Source organism: Rattus norvegicus, chromosome 14 (genome assembly GCF_021556685.1).
Source record: "Rattus norvegicus strain SHRSP/BbbUtx chromosome 14, alternate assembly SHRSP_T2T, whole genome shotgun sequence".
Lineage (NCBI taxonomy): Eukaryota > Metazoa > Chordata > Mammalia > Rodentia > Muridae > Rattus > Rattus norvegicus.
The window spans coordinates 102,142,291-102,161,705 of NC_141547.1; the positions used below are offsets into that span (position 1 = coordinate 102,142,291).

Below are 19,415 nucleotides of genomic sequence, written 5' to 3' on the forward strand. Positions count from 1 at the left end.
AGTAAAACTCCAAGAGACTGAGTCAAAATGACTTGACAGAAGCTTTCTCTGTTAGGACGGCGGGTGGTGTCCTCACCTCACACACACAGACCCCGTCCTCTCTCTCCCCTTACTGTGTCTGCTGTAGTCTCAGTCCCCGACCCACACAACGGTTGTGAGAGCTTCTTGAGCGTTTGCCTTGGAGCTGCTTCCTCACTTAGAATTGCCCGTGTTTACAGCTTCACTCCTTACAACTGTCTGCAGAGTTTCCCAACGAATTCTTCAATACGGACTCTTCTCAGCCTCTAGAAATGCCTACCTGGAATCTACTCTTGCTATCACTCCCTACCTCACTTTTGGACAGGATCTCATGCTGTAGCCCAGATGGCCCAGAATTTTCCTCTGTAACCAAGGCTGATCACGTATTTATGGTCGATCCCATGTTAGGTGTGGCGCTAGATCGGCCTGTGTTTCCCAGCCTCCCTTAACTAAGCTGGGCTCCTGGGGAAAGGCTTTTTAAAAAGGCTGATGCAGGCTGAGTTTTCCCATCTTCGCCTCTTTGCTCTCCCTTCTGTTTAGAACGTGGACACTGATCGTCTTGAGACTATGCAAAGAGTCCAAAGAAGAAGCCAGTGTGAAAGCAGCAGAGGAGGAGGCAAGCCTTTGTCTATCTCTAGATAACTTTCGGTGAGAACTTAAAATATATATCCTACTAACTCTTCCTTGCAAGTCCTTATTGGCTAATCACAATTTCTGACAGAGAGAATGGCCTCTTCCAATCTTCTAGCTGTATCTGGTACCAGCCTCTCTACGGGCATCTCACTCTCTACTTACTGACTCTTGTCCCTTAAAACTTAACTGCGTTTTCCCCTGCCCTTTAGTCTTCCCACACACCATTTCCAATGCCTGGATCCCAGTCACCTCTCCCCTGATCTGTTTCCTGGGCTCATTAGCCCTCGTATAGGCTCCCAAAGCCTCTCCTCTGTCATAGCCATCTTTACAGGAATTTTACATTTTTATTTGGGTCATATCTGGACTCAACGTGTGTTCCTCTCACCAGTTTCTTTTCTTTTTGTCTCTCTGTCTCTCTCCCCCTCCTCCTCCTCCTCGCCCTCTCCCTCCTCCTTTTTTTGAGATAGGATCTTACACTATAAGTCAGGTTAATCTAGAGCTCATGTTGTAGCCCAGGCTATAACATTAGCATCTTATTCTCCCACCCTAAATGCAGCCCTGCCTCGGAGGCTTTATACCACTGTTCTCTTCTGCCCCAATCTCCTCAGATCTCGGTAAGGCTGTCCATGAAGCCAGCAGGATTGCTATAGACATGTCTCCGGTTTATGTACTGTAAAGGTCATGGGCTGCATGTTGGTGAGCCTGAAATTCAAAGTGCCATCCTCTGTTTCACAGGCCTTAAAGAAGAAGCACATGTTTCTTCACCAGAGGTGGCAGGGTCAAAGGATGGCACTTTTGGGCCATCTTTAGCTATTTTCATGCACCACAGAAAGTGAGTGGTGGTCCAGGGTAGAGAGCCTCCTTCTCAGCTGCAAAGGTTTCTTCTCTGCGGCTCATGAGCCTGTGGCTAACTCAAGCAAAGGTCAATCCAGTCAGCACATCTGACTGAGGTAGAATGACTCTGGGCGTTGCCTGTCCCAGATTCTTTTGGTTCAGTTCCTTCTTGACACCAAGCACTTCATTGTCTTGTGAGGAAATTCTGAATTCAGGGAGTTGATGGCCTAGGGGAAGATGGAAATCCAATGAGCATCCTAGCATGAAATGGTCACACAGTGACGGGGCCAGGAAGGGAGGTGGATGGGGTTCTGAGAACTCTTAGTGCAGTAGGAGTGTGTGTGACAGTGTGTGTGTGTGTGTGTGTGTATTAGTGTGAGTGTGTATGTATGTGTGAGTTTCTGTGTGCATGAGTGTGTGAGTGTTGTGTGTATGTGCACGAGTGTGTGTATATGTGTGTGAGTGTGTGTGCATGTGTGAGTGTGTGTGACTGTGTGAGTGTGTGTGACAGTGTGTGTGTGACAGTGTGTGTGTGCATGAGTGTATGTGTGTGTGAGTGTTGTGTGTATGTGGATGAGTGTGTGTATATGTGTGTGAGTGTGTGTATATGTGTGTGAGTGTGTATGCATGTGTGAGTGTGTGTGCATGAGTGTGTGAGTGTTGTGTGTATGTGCATGAGTGTGTGTATATGTGTGTGAGTGTGTGTGCATGTGTGAGTGTGTGTGACTATGTGTGAGTGTGTGTGCATGCATAATGTATGTGCATGAGTGTGTGTATGTGTGTATGTGTGAATGTGTGTATTCGTGTGTGCATGTGACTGTGTGTGTTTATGTGTGTGTATGCATGTGTGTATGCATAAGTGTGTGCAAGTGTGCTATGTGTGTGTGAGAGAGGAGGAGGAGGAGAAGAAGGAGAGAGACAGATAGAAACAGACAGTTGGAGAGAGAGAGAGAGAGAGAGAGAGAGAGAGAGAGAGAGAGAGAGAGAGAGAGAGTGAGAGAGAGACTGACTCTGCTCTGTGGGCAATAAGGGGAGGGTATAAGATCAGTGGTCACAGGTCACAGAAGGTTAAAACCCTTTGGAATCTGGCCTTGCTCAAAGAGTCATAGAGTCCTGGTCTCTAAGTGTAACTAACTTATTCCCACAGGTGTTTCAAACAAGGCTTTTGGGACTCTAAGGAGAGAAAGACTGTTGTTCACCTGACACCCAATGTAGACCATTGTAGAAAGTTATATTTCAGAGTCCAAGTAGAACAGAACTCATTGTGTGTTGGAGCAGGACCCTCTAGAGCTCGCTTCACCAGCTGAAAACTCAATGCCATCACGCTGGGACATTTCTCCCAGGAGAGTGTCATGGTTAAATGTTTACCAACATGCCACTCACTGAGCATGGGCCACCTCTGCTGTTTACAGAGATGTTCTATATCTTCAAACAGCACAAGTCCCCTTGAAAAGCTTGACAGTGTGACAGAGTGCCATGATTACCCTGCCTGAGGCAATCACAAAAAGAGATTTTGCTGACCCACCTCTGCTCTCCCCCTCATAGGAAATGCTCCCTGGAGACTGGGTTGAGGGCGTATAAGGTGGGTTGGTCAGTCATTGCTGCTAGCTGATCCCCTTCACGATCACCTCCTATTGCCAGGTTCTGGGTAATGGGTAACCTCTGGACGCCCAGGACCTCAGCCCTGTCCCCTGAGTTGTAATTGGTTGGCAAGAGAGGACAGGTCCTAAGGCCACGCGTGCTCCCCACGTCCTGCTTGAGGCACTCCAGTGCCTCAGAGAGTTATTTTAGTCATCTCTGCAGCTTGCAGAATCAGTAGTCATCTCTGCAGCTTGCAGAATCAGGCTTGGCACCTAATTCACAGTCAGTCTCTCTCTCTCCAGAGCAGGTTGGCTTCTGAGTTGATTGAACCCATGAAAGAGAACCCGGAAAGTCTACCCAGCTCGATCTCATCCTCACTCCAGTTTCTACTTCGTAGCTTTTCTTTCTGGAATTTCCTATTTACCCTAATACGCTTGGCTCGGGCACGGAGAATTTTCCCCAAAGCCCCAAGACTGGAAGGGTGTGGCACTTTCTTTGTTCTCCAAAGGTCTTGTGCTCACCTTACCCACTGTAGATGCCTGTCAGCCCAGTCCCTGGTCCAGTGTTTGGCATAGGATAGGTTCCTACCTAAGATGTAATGCGTGACGCTAGAACAAAGAGTATAAATTCCGAGAGACTGGAGAAAGCCACACTTAACGAGCTCCTTGCTTAGGTGACCCTGTGACGGGCTGCAGACCTCACCCCCAAGTGCAGCACATTGGCATACAGGTAATAATTTTCAGCAGCAGGAAACTAAAGAGGGACAGACTTAAGGAAAGCTCTCTGTCCCCATCTTTGCCTCAATGCAGGCAACTTTTAAAGATGCTCCCTTATCCTCCTACAAAGCAGGAGAGAAGTCAGTTCGCAGAGGCAAACTGCGAGAGCAGAGATACCCATATATATAATGCAACTTTCTCTCTCTTGAGCCCTGGCTTCCCCAGTGCCTCGTCTGTCTTCTACAACTTCCCCCCCTAGGTCTAGTATTAATTGAACGTTTGGTGTTGCTAGGACCGAATATCCCACAGAAGCATTTTCAAGAAGGAAGGGTTTATTCTGGCTTGTGGTTCGAGGAAGTGCGGTCCATGGCTTCTCCGCTGAGTTACCGTGTCTCTCTCTGTTAAGATGCTGGGGAAGCCAGGCTGTCTTCCACCTCAGTCACTCAGCATGGACTGCTCTTGTGGTTCTGTCTTTTGCCAATCTAGACAGGAAAACTTAAGAGGTAGAAGGGAAAAGACTTGTTCCTCTAGGTATTGCCACTGAACCCTTTCCCTTCCAGCTCTGCATTCCCCTATCACTGTACAGGGGAGAAACTGAAGGCCGCATTATCGAAGTGTCTTAAGGAGCGTCGCACAGCTGATAACACTTCGAGGGGCCACGAAGGATTCTCTACTTTCCATTTCACAGTGCATCTGGGAAGGTTGGAGCTAGAACGCACGGGTTCAGTGATTAAAAAACTGTTTATCTTAAAGATCTGTGTCTAGTCCTTATCAAGACATTGCAACTCTCACAACCAATTCGTCGATGGTGATAAAATGCCCGAGGTTGGGTACTCTGTGGTTTACGATTTGGGAGACTGAAAGCACAAATAGCAGGACACCGGTTCTGACAACATCCTGTTCCACCCTGGACACCTCCACCCCGTGATAGGGAGGGCAGCACGTCATGAACACATGAGAGAAGGAGAAATCACGTGGCAAGATGAAAGCCAGTGAACACTTCAAAGGTGGGGCTCCCTGTCACGTAGTAGCACTCTCCGGAAAGCTACCAAATAGTTCAGAGCCCTCAGTGGACCACTTCCTTTCCAACAAGCATTAGGCACCTTATGTCTTAGAAATACCGCTTAACATTCGTATGCTTAGTGCCTAGTCTCCAGAATGGGTCTGTCTGGGGTATGATCAGACCACTTCCAGCATAGCAGTGGTAAATTGTGAACCCTAAAGAGTAACTATGCAGAGGTTAGGGGGAATAAGACAGCTTCGTCCCTGCATGTGGTGGTCGGGGTGGCCTGCAAGGACTGGGACGGGTACTCAGAAAGACTCAAAGGAGCCCTTGTTGGAGTCAGCACAGGGACCCAATGGCTCCGAAGAGGAAAAGAGTATCTTATTCTCACCTTTTGTTGAGGGAGGAAGTGATGAATGTCTCTGCCACCCCTGCCACGGCAGATCAGATCTCCCATGGAGGAAACTCAGGAACCACAAGACAGCCACCACACTGGAGGCTCGCTAAGCGCCTCGCAACCCCGTGCTCTCTCTCCTTTAGCTCATGTGCGATGTTTCCGCCCCGGCAGACATTCCCTTGTGACAAGTGGAAAGCTGGCTTTAAAAAAAAAAATCTGGAAAGAATGAATGCAGCAAAGCGAGAGCAGATACCAGGAGCCTAGCCAGAGACGAGCACTGAGCCCTGGTCAGGCTGGAAAACGGGGCTTCCTGAGGGGCCCCTGCAGTGCTAACCCAAATTCTCTGTAGCCTGAGCTTCTGACAGGCCTCTCGACTCCTAAGCGGTCATCTGTGAGGAGGGCCACAGGGCAGGTACTACCTTCAGCGCTAAATTACACACAATGTGATGCTCTGGCCAAACTTATAATCAGAGAGACCCCAGCAAGTCTCATATCCCTTCTTAGCTTCCTGTGCCCCGGGTCTGCTTCACTGAGAAGCGGGAGTGCTAAGAATGGTGTGTAAGTTAGTGAGGATGTAGAATACAGTCAGAACAAAGCGTGGGACAAAGTCTCCCTACGTGCGCACGCTGGTTTTGATTTCTGCAGCTGACACCTGCCCCTCAAGCTGTTCCTGCCGGGAGGGCACCACCTTATCGTTTAATACTTACGTGAAAGGCTGATATCAAATCTCCACCAAGAATATTACTGCCCCCACAGGGCTGTGATTTCTTGCTTTGCGCGTCTCCTTGTCCGTTTTTTTTTTTTTCCCCCTCCACACAGTCATGCTCCTGAAAGGAAGTGGAAGCGAGCACTATCCTTGGGGTAGGGTGGGGTGGAGAGGACAATTCGATGGAGCCCCTGATGACTCAGGAGCCGCTCATGCTTAGACAGAGAGCCCAGACTGGAGTCTTTTGGCCATGGAACGAAGCTATTTCCACCTGGGGCCAGACAGGGGCCCAGAAACCATGGTCCCCTTTCTGTTCCCAGGTCATACAAATGCAGGTGGCATTGGCTCTTCTGGTTGTAGGTGTGGCCTTCAGAGGCCTGGCTAACTCTGTCTTGTTTCCAGTTTCCTAAAGATCATTTCCATCTTTGTGGAAAGCCATGGGGTGTGTGATTCTGAATCTCCCCCCGCCCCCCGTCCCCAGTCTTTCTCCATGCATCAGACCTTCAGTGGGGGCTGCTCAGGGTGAGGACCTTGCAGGGAGGACCTGGGATAGACGGGAGAAGCCAAGCTCCAGCTTAGGTCGTCACAAAGGCAGTACTAGAAGCCCTGGAGCTCATGACCACCAGGAAGAAAGCACAGAGCCAACCTCTACTCCTGTACACGTTGCCAGATAGTGCCTGCCCTGGCGGTGGCTCTCAAGTTGGGGCAAATTCTACAGAGGCTGTGACTGAGCTGCAGCAGCCACACCGTCTGGCAGCTGGGGGTGAGCTCCAGCGCCCTGGAGCTGAGCTTTGGGTCCCTTCTTCCTCTCCCTCCTTCTATGTATTCTTTTATTCTCCAAGGTCCTGTGGCTAAACCAGTGCCGGGTTTTAGCAGTCTGCTGTTTGTCTTTGAAGGCTGGCAACCCATGTTTCAGGTGCCGTTCAAAGCACAGAGGTATGACCGTACAGTAAGGGTAAAAAAATCCTCAAAACTTCTGCCATAGGAGTTGACTCGAGTGGAAGGGACACTGGCAAGTAACAACAAAACCGTACTGCTAAGAAGTGCAGTCGAGGGGCTGGGGATTTAGCTCAGTGGTAGAGTGCTTGCCTAGCAAGCACAAGGCCCTGGGTTCGGTCCCCAGCTCCGAAAAAAAAAAAGAAGTGCAGTCGAGTAGCAAGAGTGCCCCAGTAGCTTGTAGGAGGCCTGGGTTCAGGCTCAGCAGAAAAGGCAGACACAGCAGAAGGTGGTCTATGCTACCTCATCGTCTGTACTGCCATCCTCGTGTGGGGGACCAGCACAGCAGGAAAGTGTTTTGTGTGGAAGCCAGGCCGTGTGAGCATGAAGGGGGGAGCCTATAGCCAAGCAGAGACCTGAGAGTAAGGGCCACAGACTGAGTGGAAGGTGTGCTGGGAGGTTTTCCTGGCCCACGGGGAGAGTGTGCTCAGGGGAGACAAAGACATGGAATTTTATGTAGGAAATCCAAAGCGGGTGGATCTGCAGGCAGAAAAGAAGGTTGCCCAGGATTGGGTAAATGGGTGAGCCTGGGGAGGAGAGTTCCGCAGTTCCCTGAGACAGTGGCTGCCCAGCCCTGCAAATGCACGGTTGTTTACGCGAGTGCAGAAGCCTTTTGACACTCGAGGCACCTCTTAACAAAGCTATCTAAAATCAGAGCCAACGTCTGACTGGGGACAGGTCTGTGTGACAGGGCTCTGTGGGGCCCGTGGGCCAGGCGAGGAGGTGTGAGTCTAGGAGAAGAGACAGAATGCTTCCCTGAATTCCCTGAAGGTTTAAAGGGAGTGACTGGGTTTACATTTGAAAAGGGGCAGGCGCCAAGCAGGGCGCAGTCTGTAGCAATCTTAGGGAAAGGTCATGGTGACACCCATAGGTGCTGGAAGCTGAAACTAAGTGTTATTGCACGTGTATAATTTTTGGGGGGTTCTGCAGGGTATGCAGTGTGTGTGTGGGGGCAGATGGTTGATTTTTTGGTACTAAATGGTACAGTCTCTATTTACCAGGCCGGAGAAGACTGTGAGAGTAAGTCATTTGGAGTTGAAGCTGACGGCTTGTTTTGATAAGTGACGCTTGTGAGGCCTGCGGATAATCTCCTAGGCCAGTGGTAGTTGTCTAGAAAGCAGGGTGGCTAGAGATGAAATCTGAGGTCACCGGCATATTCACGCGGTCTAGTCTTGAGGCTGACTGGATGAGACCTTGAGAATACAGATCCAAGTTAGGGCCTAGGGTCTGGCCCTTTGGACCTCGGGGTTTCCAAGCCAAGGAACTTGCACAACGGAGTGTTTGTCAGCAGCAGCAGACGCAGAGCGCTCCTCCTGAATCTCCGCGCAGACTTCTTTACACGTTGTAAAGCACACCCGATCTCAGCATTTTTGGCTTTGCCGTGTCCTGAACACGGGTTACAAACCGGCTATTTTTGCCAGGAAGATCAGATTCCTACAAAAGACTGGCTCCCAGGTCCTGCTTTCCAGAGGAGCGCCTTTCCTTGCCTTCGGGGCCGTAAGAGTGCAGTCACCTCCTTTATAGAAAGACGCATGGAGTCACTGTTTCTCTAAGTGTCTCTCAGCAGGGCGACTGCTTCTTCAGGGTGAGTGACCGGAGCGCAAGAGCAGGGCCAAGGCTGGAGGCTGCTTCCCTGTAATCCAGTATCAGCGGTGGCGTGCCGCTGCCTGTGCGATGCTGTTAGGAGTGAGTCAGCAAGTGTAACACTTCCAGGGGATTATACAGAACACGAGCACCAGGAGATCATTGCCCAAGTCTTGGAAACTGTCCACGCGTTTTCTCTCTCCCCATATCGCTGCTCCTCTTCCGACCTGGCCCCTCCACACGTGTGTTCCCGAAGCGCCTGCCGTTACTCAGCCTTTGAGGCCCCGCCTCAGCTCCAAGGCACGTCCAAAAACCTACTAATTTAAAAATACATCTTCCACCTCGATCTGTGTGACCTTTGATCTCTCTTTTCCTCCCTCCCTGTTCTTCTTGAGAATGTGACCTTTATTCCTTGCGCGGCTTCCTCCTCCACAGCGGGTTCTGCTTCAGTCACCAGCGACCTCCTAAATGCCAGGTCATGGGGCTGCTGCTTTCTTCAAGTTGACCTCTGCAGCATTTCCTTCTTCTTTTCGCAGTACAGCATGCAGGTGCAGCCGATGCTCACCGCACCCCGCCCTCTCTACAGCCTGCAGGGGCAGCCAATGCTCACTGCACCCCGCCCCCGCTCAGTAGCATGCAGGGGCAGCGGATGCTTTAGTCTCGGCTGTGTTAGCTTCATGTTTTCAATCTCCCCAGTCACTGGAGTTGTAGGGTCAGAGCTGCGTCTCTGGCAGCTCTAATGGGCTAGGCTTGGCAAAGGGCCAATCAGACAGGTGATGGAAAAGCACAGAAAAGAGATTTTTTTTTCAATGTAGACACATTGGGAAGAGGAGCAAACAACAAGGGCCAGGAAATCCCAGCACCCGTTTTCTGGGTCCCGATGCACGGATTTATGCTTAGCCTGAGACAGACTGTCCTGCTGAAGGGCGGTACTGCCCATGGCTGTCTGGACTTCAGGCTGTCTCTCCCGAAGGTGGTGAGTTGTGAGGGCTGAGTGAAGTGTCTTCCTCCTTTGGCAGATGGGATTCCTGGGAGAAATTCTAGTCGTTTGGGGACCATCGGTGACCACAGGGATTCTACAGCAGAGCACAATGTCTCCTCAGAGTCTCTATCTCTACCAGGACGGTCGTGTTCTTTCTTTACCTACCCCGAGTCCGAGATTGCCCAGGCTCTGCTGGCTGGCCCATACCCTCCCCTGCGCCACCCCAGCAAGTCTGTGTTTTATAATTGTTACTGCAGCAACTCCGGTGTGAAGGAAATAACGGTCCTCTTGACTAAAGGCAACTTCAGTCTGACACTGAGCTGGCAGGAAATTAATCTCAGTAATTGTTGAATATCTGCCCGTATTATTTTCTTTTCTTGTTGCTGAGATTAAATGTCTGACCAAAAACAAGACAAACAAACAAACAAACAAACCAAACCCAAACCACCTCAGGACGCGTTTATTTTGACTTCTGAGCAGACAAGCAGGATTTTGGGACGGCTGGTACAGTTGCCTCATCAGTCGGTCAGGAAGCAGAGCAATGACCCTGAAGCTCACCTACGGCTCTCCTCACTCAATCCCTGGGGTTAATGCTACCCATATTCAGGGCGGGTCTTCCCTTTTCAGTTAAACTTTGTGGAAGCATGTTCACAGTCACACTCGGGGGTGTGTTTCCATGGTGATGCTAAATCCCATCGAGCTGATCACAAATATTAGCCATTTTCCTACTTTGGCCAGAAGTGTGCCAAGGCTAGCCCACAAATATTAGCCATTTTCCTACTTAGGCCAGAAGCGTGCCAAGGCTAGCCCATAAGTATTAGCCATTTTCTTACTTCGGTCAGAAGTGTGCCAAGGCTAGCCCACAAATATTAGCCATTTTCCTACTTCAGCCAGAAGTGTGCCAAGGCTAGCCCACAAATATTAGCCATTTTCCTACTTTGGCCAGAAGCGTGCCAAGGCTAGCTTCCCCTGGGATCCCTGCTAGGTATCAAATCCACTGAGCTTTGGTTCTCACTATCAGCTGTGGAGACCGTCCCTGGTCCAACTGAGTCCAGGTTCACCGGTCAATAACCTTGATGATTAGAGCAAAGGAATTTTCTGCAGAGCGTGTGTTCTTGACCCTGGGTCATCCCTCCTAACTGCATCTACTGCTGTGCCCTTTAAGGCTGCAGTGACATAGTAGCAGATCCCAGCCCCTGGGGACATGCTGATATTTTCTCTCTCAGCCCCAGGGTCAAGTCTCTCATTTTCCCCTCACAGCACCCACCCCAGGAATCGTAGCCACCGCTTTGACCTTGTGTTATAACCACCTCAGAGAGGACAGCACAGGCCTAGCCACCTGCTCAGAATGCAGAGGAGGGAGAAAGTACAGCAAATTAATATATGCTAGTGTGGGGGGCTAGCGATCGGGGGATCAATACATTAACTTTTTCTTTTCTGCCCCTCAGTTTCAGGAGGCAAAGATTCACATTCAGTTACTGACACGACTTGATCGCAGACAAGACATGATCTTGGGTCAACTTCAAATGGGCTTGCTCCACAGTCCGGAGAAGGTACTGAGGGCATGGCCAGAAGGACCCAAAGAGAAAGGCCAGGGTCAGGTCTGCGCATGCTCCACTTTCATCCCCAGACTGTTCCATCAGCTAAAACCCACTTTGGTTGTGCGTTGCAGTGAGGGGTCAACCAGCCAAAAGGTTTTTTCTTCAGCAGAACCCTTTTCCTGGAGCTGGAAAACCATCCGCCCAACCCCCACAGTGATCTGTAGGGATGGCGGTGAGATCTAGAGGCTCCGAACAAGCGTTCCTCCTGATCTGTCACGTATTACCACAAGGGGGCGCCAGGCAGCGCAGATAAAGCACCACCCATCTGAAGTCAGGAGCCTCTCTCCCCAGCCTCCTCTGGTGTTCCCAGAGTTGCCTAGTGATACCAGTACATGCCCTGGGAAAGCGCGCATCATCTTCCACTCTTCCCTCATGTATTTTGTTGGCCGAGCCCGTCCTTTTCCGCCCTCAAAAACCTCTTAAAACTCGTTTTGCCAGCTTGGTTTTCTCTTCCATCTCTTGGGTGGATCATAACATCTCTGGGCCTCTCTTTACCCACAGCATCCATGGAAAGTGGAGCTCTGATTACTTTTCCAGCCAAACACATCCGGTACTTTCTCAACTGGTCCTTCCGATACCATCTAGTTTCCAGAACGTTCATCCTAAATATATATGTAGAATGAGTGTGCTTGGTGGACTACTGAATCCCGCTGGCCCCAACAGCGCAGCCTTCTCAAACCTATGATACCCTCTCTTCCCTTCTTCCCTCTCCCCACCCCCTCACCTGCTGACCCTGGTGCAACTGATTGGTTGTTGAATTGATAGGGAGTTTAATGGTGCTTTCCCTCTGGGGATTCAGCCAGCGGCAGGCCGGAGGCAGGCCGTGAGTGGGCCTTGCTGGGGGAGCCTTTGCTTTGTGCAAGCTCAGGGCCTCCTGCAAATCAGACTTGATCTCCTTCGTTTCCTGTGCTCTGGGAGATTAGATACTGCCTAATCAAGGTCGATTTTTTTTTCTTTTCTTAATATTTGAAACTACCAAATACCAGTCGCCATCCAAGTGGGTGGCGTTCAGAAATCCCCACTTTTCTGATGTTTGACTTGGTGAGTTTCAAGAAACCAACCTATTTGGAAAGAACCTGCCCTTAGTTCTTTGAACTGCTATGAAGCTCTGGCAGGAAGTGAGTTGGAAACAGGGTTAGACAGTCTTGCCCCATGCCCAGGAGAGGTGGGAGGAGGGAAAGACAGGTGCAACTGGTATGGGTGTAGCTTTCTGCTGTGACACCTGCCCCATGGGGAGCTCTGCTTACAGATCTAGTTGGATCAGAAGTGACAGTGTCAACATACAGATGTTTACGCTGTAGAATGTTAAACTCTGGGGGAGCGTTGGCTCAGGCAGACGTAAGCTCTGGTGCTGTTGGCTGGCACAGGTGGGCTTGCTAAGTTCTCTAACCTGCGGTAATAATATATATGTGACCCTCATAATAACTCATGAGTTCTACCTTTCCCCCCTGCAAATACAGCAGCTGATTTTTGGAAGGCTTGGTGACAAGGCATTCAGGAGTATCCTCCAGGCTGAATGCTGGTATCTGCCTGGCTCTGCCCACTTGGCCAAAGATCCTCACAGCTGGGCTTGTTGATTGTCATTCCTACGAAGAAGATTGGGAGGTGGTGTGCGTGTGTGCATGCGTGCGTGTGTGTGTGTGTGTGTGTGTGTGTGTGTGTGTGTGTGTCCTTAACTAACCAACTGTTTGCAATTACTCCCCAATTACATGTGGCCTCAGGGAGGTGCTGGGAAGGACTAGAGAGAGGGGCTTCGAGTCTGCAGCAGGGCATGAGAGCCGTGCACACTTCCTGCAAGGATTCCAGTATGGCTATCTTAAAGTCACCTACTCTCCTGCTGTAATGCCTTACTCTGTAAGCCTAATACATGGTCAGTTCCCCCAGAGTGAATCTTGGCAGTGAATCATTGGGACCTTGTGAGGAGGGGAGAAAATAGATGTTGGCCAGTTCCCCACCTCTGACTTCCCAGGGAAAATTCTCCCAAGGCAAGAGGTTCTCGTGGGAGGTGGCAGTGGGAGGTGGCACTCTATCTGGCTGGCCAAGGAGACCGACGTTGGCCTTGGTTCTTGATTTTTGGGCTGGATTTCTTGGAGAGGAGCTGTCCACTGTCAGTCAAGTGTTATGTCATTTCAGGTGTCTCTGGAGTGATTCTTGAGTTGTGCTCTATGCCAGGAACTGTGGTTTTCTTCTTTTGATTCTTTTGATTGAGCTACTTTTTGAAGTAGGGTCTTTTATTATAACCACCATTTTTAGAAGAAACGACAGGCACAGAGATGAAGTAGCTTGCACAGTCATTCACGGTAAACACGTGCATCTGGATCTGAGACCCGGGGCTGGATCTGGGCCAAGGCAGGGTGGCTACAAAGGCCTCCTAGAGTCTTTATACCGCTCTCCTGTCAAGTAAGGTACTGGCGTTCCCTCTGTACAGTTTAGTAAACTACAGCCATCTCGAATGTACCCATGTGCTGGTATTACAGACGCGTGATGCTGCCGCAACTGGTGTGAGGCAGGCCTTGGGATTCGAACTCAGGCCCTCACGCTCGTGCAGCAAGTGCTTCACCCACTGAGCCTCCTACCAGCTTCAGAACCTAGTTCACCATGGAGAACATATACAAGCATATCTATCCCAGTAGCATGCAAATTTGTCTTCATCTTTAGTAAATGGTAAAATTATATGTGTGTATCAAGAGCTGTTTAAAAATACATTTGTGATTATCAGTAAATACTCTACTTGTGTCCTTACTTTATAGGCTTTCATAAATATGACACAGGGTCTTGCTCTGTAGCCTTTGTGGTTGCCCTCTGAGTGTGAGCACAGATGGACCCTTCTAAATGACTGTGGTTTTAGGTATGTTCTGATCTCCTACGTATTACCACAGATGAGGCGTTCACTCACATGGTGTCTTCCCTCATTTTTTGGGGGGGTGGGTGCTGGCGGGGGTGTGAGCTCAGTATTTTATTTACATTAAGATTGTCAACATGGCCAAGCTGGTAAGCCTGAAGACAGAAGTTCTATCCCGGGGCTCCACACAAACACAGATGCATGTCTATCTGGAAGGATAGGAGGGTCGAGCATCAAAGTCACACAGCTTTTAATGGCAGAGCAGGCACAGCATGCCATTGTTGGTCCTGACCAGGGCCCCGTGGGGCAGGGCAGTGTCATTGGGATTGGACAGACGCTTGTAGCTTCCTTCCTAACTTGGAGACACTTCTGGCGTGTGTATCAGAACACTTAGACCTTTGGAGATACAAACTATCCCGCTGGGCCTAGGTCTCCTCATTTGTAATGCAGTCGCAGTCCTGCTTGTTGCCCCATAGGATCTTATGTCTTCGTTGTAAATATCACTGTTGTAAACAATGTGTCATTGTTATAAAGGGCCCATGGTAAATGCTTAGTCAATGACAGTTATAATCAAAGCCTAGAACTAATACTACATAATAATTCTTACTGCTGGACTGCGCCTCTCCCATAAGCAAATCTTTAATATTGATGTACATTTGTGCTTTGCCTGTTCTGTTGTCTGCGTGAGAATGTTAGATCCTCTGGAGTTACAGGGAGTTGTGAACTGCCACGTGGGTGCTGGGGATTGAACCAGGGTCCTCTGGGAAAGCAGCAAGTGCCCCTTACCCACTGAGCCACCTCTCCAGACCAAATCTTAACACATCACGGTTCTTCGGCTTAACAACCACCCACTCTGAGCACTGATGCACTGTGACCAATATTAGTTGTGTGTTGGCTTTTGTTTGTTGGCACAGTTTCTCTGTGCAGCCTTGGCTGTCCCGGAAGTCACTCTGCAGACCCGCAGGTGTGTGCCACCACTGGCACACTAGGACTTTTCAAAATATAGGAAATAAAAATAACTGCTGTCTCAATAGTGGGAAACCTTCTCCAACCTAAGGCGTTCTTATGTATGTACAGACATTTTAAATGCAGACCTATGTGTGTACGCGGCCACTAACTTACAATACGAAACGTACTTCTGAGGGTTTTTACTCTTAGGGAATCACATTCTAATGGCCTCTGTTTTGTTTACTTTTTTTTTGTATCCTAGTCCATTAAGTCTTTCTTAGGCAAACTCCGCTTCCCTGCAACACCAAAGATACATGTGCTTTCTTCTCACTGTCCTCTAAGTGTCCTCTAAGGGAGGGCTATTGTTTTTCCCATGAGACAAGGCCTGCCTGCTTTATGTGCCGAGGAACAAGCACAAGGCTTCCTGCATACGCACGCACGTCATCAACTGGGCACACTCCCAGCCAACCTCTGTAGAAAGATTCGTGAATAAAGGCCTTGTGTGAGTTCGCTTTCTATGCAGTGTTGAACGCCATAACCATCGGGTCAGGGTAAACAAACACGTGAACTGAGGTTACGTATTTTGAATCATGTGAAGTGTTAAGAGGTACAACAGAGATAGGCATGCCGTGAGTTTTTACCAAGGGAGATGTAAGAACGTAGGAAGTCCTTATGCAACTTGTGATTCTAGGTCTGGTACCCGAGGCTGATTACTGACTCTTCTGTTTCCAACTGGAGGCGTATGATTCTCAGAGTGACAGCATCTTCAAAACTTGACAGACACCTCAAGGACCCCCTTGATCAAAGTATGCACAAGGCCACCCAAAAGGACAGGAGGCTGGCACTTCTTTAAATTTAGATCATATTTGCAAATTGTTACAGCTTGCTACTAAATCTTGCTACTAAGTGACTGTGTGAAACAAATTGAGTCTGAGCTCTGCTTTTCTCTTAAGTAATTAGGAGATACCATTTTCTACCATAAACAACCTGAGTCGTAAATGACTCGATTGAGGTCAGTTTGAGAAGTAAGGGTAAGGTCTTCTGGCAGGTCTGAAATATTCCCGAACAATAGCACCCAGACATCACCTATTTATCAGAGGAAGCTGATTGGATTACGTGTTCCAGACAAATGAAGCTCACGTGTGCTATTATGAAATAAGCCAAAACTAACCTGTACAACACAACTGTGGAGAAACGAGAGCAGCAGCTGCAGTCATTCTACAGATCACTGTGGCACGATATACATCAAAGATATTCTATGGGCCTTTTCGAAAATTCAGTGCTAGTTTAAAACTGTAAGAAATGTGAAGGCTGGCGAGGCGACTCAGCAGTGGAGAGTTCTGATCTTCCAGAAGACCTAAGTTTGGTCCCCAGCACCTGTGTTGGGCAGCTTACAACAGCCCATGACTTCAACTTCAGCTTCAGGGGTTTGACATGTGTCCTCTTCTGGCCTCTGTGGGCACCGCACTCACACTACACACACACACACACACACACACACACACACACAATCAGAATGAAAAGTAAGTCCAACAAATTTGATAATCTTGTGCTCAATTGGCTTCAAGTACAAAATCATTAGATTATTTCCAGAAATAGAAAACTTGGAAAGGACCTCATATAATTCCCCTAGAAAGTCCTAAGGAGAAGCTGTCATTATTGGGGCTGATTTCCTCCAGTCAACTGCACAAATCCCAAGCTTTGTATGACTTACTAGATAGTTATTGATTTAAACATACATTTGTTTATAGAAAACATTTAAAGAACTAAAGCATGTATGTTATCCGTATGTGTAGTCTGTTCTGGCCTGAACAACAAAGTTGGACGAGCAAGTGAGAACTTTAGCGTAAGGACCTCAAGGGTTCAGATCTTCATTCTTCTCTCATCTTTTAGGATTATTCTAAGCTACTCTATTCTGAGGGACCTTGATAATGAGTCTGTTAGCATAGGAAAGTTGATGGTAAAGTTTTCTAAATATCAGCCACATTAAGTTTCGCCCAGAGTATATAAAGTACCTAATGGATACAGTATTGGACGCCCCTCATGGCCCACCTTGTTAAAGAGCCACATCGCATTTAGAAATCTGCTGCAGCAAAATCAAATCAAGTGAATCATGGATATTCTAGGATCCTGTTGGTTTCCATCCTCAGCCTCCTTTTTGGGAGCATGGATGAGTTTGAGAAACGGATCAAAGCTAACTTCCTGTGACTGGAAAAATGCACAAAGCCTACCTTATACACAATTACAAAGGATTCTCTGCTCCTCATGACCCTCAAGCTAGAAATTCCCATTTTAAAACTAAGAGACGCCCTTTCTGTAAACGGCCAGAGGTGACCTGTGAAGATGGTTCGCTACTCCCTTGACTCAGAAAACCTCACAAAATCATGCAAATCAAGAGGTTCAAACCTTCGTGTGTGCTTTAAGAATACCAGGGAAACTGCCCAGGCAATCAAAGGTATTCATACCCGCAAAGCCACCAAGTATCCGAAGGATGTCACTTTAAAGAAGCAGTGTGTGCCATTCCGGTGGTATAATGGTGGAGTCGGTAGGTGAGACCAGGCCAAACAGTGGGGCTGGACACAGGGACAGTGGCCAAAAAAGAGTGCTGAATTTCTGCTGCACATGCTTAAAAATGCAGAGAGTGATGCCGAACTGAAGGGTTTGGATGTAGATTCTCTGTCATTGAACACATCCAGGTGAACATGGCACCTAAGACACGCCAACGAACCTACAGAGCTCATGGCCGGATTAACCCATCCATGAGCTCCCCCTGCCACACTGAGATGATCCTCACTGAGAAGGAACAGATTATTCCAAAGCCGGAAGAGGAGGTTACACAGAAGAAAAAGATATCCCAGAAGAAACTGAAGAAACAAAAACTCATGGCATGGGAATAAATTCAGCACAAAATAAATGCAGATAGAGTAAAACAAAATAAAACAAAAACAACAAACAAAAAAAACCCAACCAAACCGCAAAAAAACCCAAAACTCAAAAAACAAACAAACAAACAAACAAACAAACAAACAAACACCCAAAAAACTAAGAGTCAAGCCAGGAGCTGAGGAAGGAATATCACCCAAAGCTGTAAGCCAGCCTGATCTACACAGCGAGTTTCAGGCCAGCCAGGGCTTCAAAGTGAAAACTTGGGGGATGCAGTGGGAAAAAACGTTGGCTCGTTCGACAGTGCCCGTTTTCACTTAATTGCTAAATTAGTAAGCATTTTACTAACACTACTGAATTTCAGACTAAATTAGTCTTATTTTAAGCATCAGTAAACTTAAACTGAATTCTCCTCCCAGTTTTCCAAGCTGTTAAAACAGGACTTCCTGCCTCACATTGGTTAAGCTCTCAAAGCGGAAGTTTCCAGGTATACTTCCCTTTGTTAGTCTCCAGAGCACAGTCACGGAGACGTGAGCAGATTGAAGCCCAGGACCTTAGGAAAACGAACATTTGTCTAAATGCTGCAGGTTACATGGCGTTGTAGAATACATTTCTAGCTATAGTTACACACTTGAAAACAGCCAGCAAACAGAACAGAGTCCCACACCTTTTTACTTACTTGGGACCGGTCCAAGCACTCCTACAATGGTAATGAAATGTATGAAGCCTCCCCTTCCAGTCAGGGCAGGAAGCTCTCATTTTGACAGCACACTGTGTCAAACCCATCCATTTCCTCAGCTGCCAGGCCAGTTGATGGATGCTGGTGCTAAGCTACTGACCATGCTGAATGGACTCTTGGCCTTAGAACAAAGCGACTATAGTCCTGGGCGAGGCTCCTTTCTCGGACCTAAGATTTAACTAGGTTCCCCACCAGGTCATCTTCGCAGGTTCATGGTCAGGTAACAGTCCTCTCATCATCACCCAGTTTCACACTCAAAAGTATGTGAAGGAAAATCACAAACATTTAGATCCAAGGAAAGTTTACCTTTGAAAATGGCTTTGCTAAGGAAGCTGCAGCTCCCCATGGGTCTTTGATAGTGTATGTGAGCAGTGGTTGGTAGTGAGTGTGAGCGGTGGTTGGTAGTGAGTGTGAGCAGTTGTTGGTAGTGAGTGTGAGCGGTGGCTGGTAGTGAATCTGAGTAGTGGTTGGCAGAGAATGTGAGCGGTGGTTGGTAGTGAGTGTGCACAGTGGTTGCTAGTGAGTGTGAGCAGTGGTTGGTAGAGAATGTGAGTGGTGGTTGATAGTGAGTGTGAGTAGTGGTTGGTAGTGAATGTGAGCAGTGGTTGGGAGAGAGTGTAAGCAGTGGTTGGTAGTGAGTGTGAGTAGTGGTTGGGAGAGAGTGTGAGAAGTTGTTGGTAATGAGTGTGAGCAGTGGTTGGTAGAGTGTGAGCAGTGGTTGGTAGAGAGTGTGAGTAGTGGTTGGTAGTGAGTGTGAGCAGTGGTTGGTAGTGAATGTGAGCAGTGGTTGGTAGTTGAGTGTGAGGAGTGGTTGGTAGTGAGTGTGAGCAGGGGTTGGTAGTGAATGTGAGGAGTGGTTGGTAGTTGAGTGTGAGGAGTGGTTGGTAGTGAGTGTGAGCAGGGGTTGGTAGTGAATGTGAGGAGTGGTTGGTAGTTGAGTGTGAGGAGTGGT

The 19,415-nt window shown here is 48.5% G+C and overlaps 1 long non-coding RNA gene across 1 annotated transcript; it reads right to left on the bottom strand.

Annotated features, from left to right (window-relative positions):
* Nucleotides 1–978: 978 nt before the first annotated feature.
* On the bottom strand, nucleotides 979–6,161 carry LOC148001490 (uncharacterized). Its single transcript, XR_015637648.1, has 3 exons — nucleotides 5,890–6,161; nucleotides 5,177–5,360; nucleotides 979–1,712 (listed from the first exon to the last, which is right to left on the bottom strand). It is a non-coding gene; the product is annotated as an uncharacterized LOC148001490 (long non-coding RNA).
* Nucleotides 6,162–19,415: the final 13,254 nt, after the last annotated feature.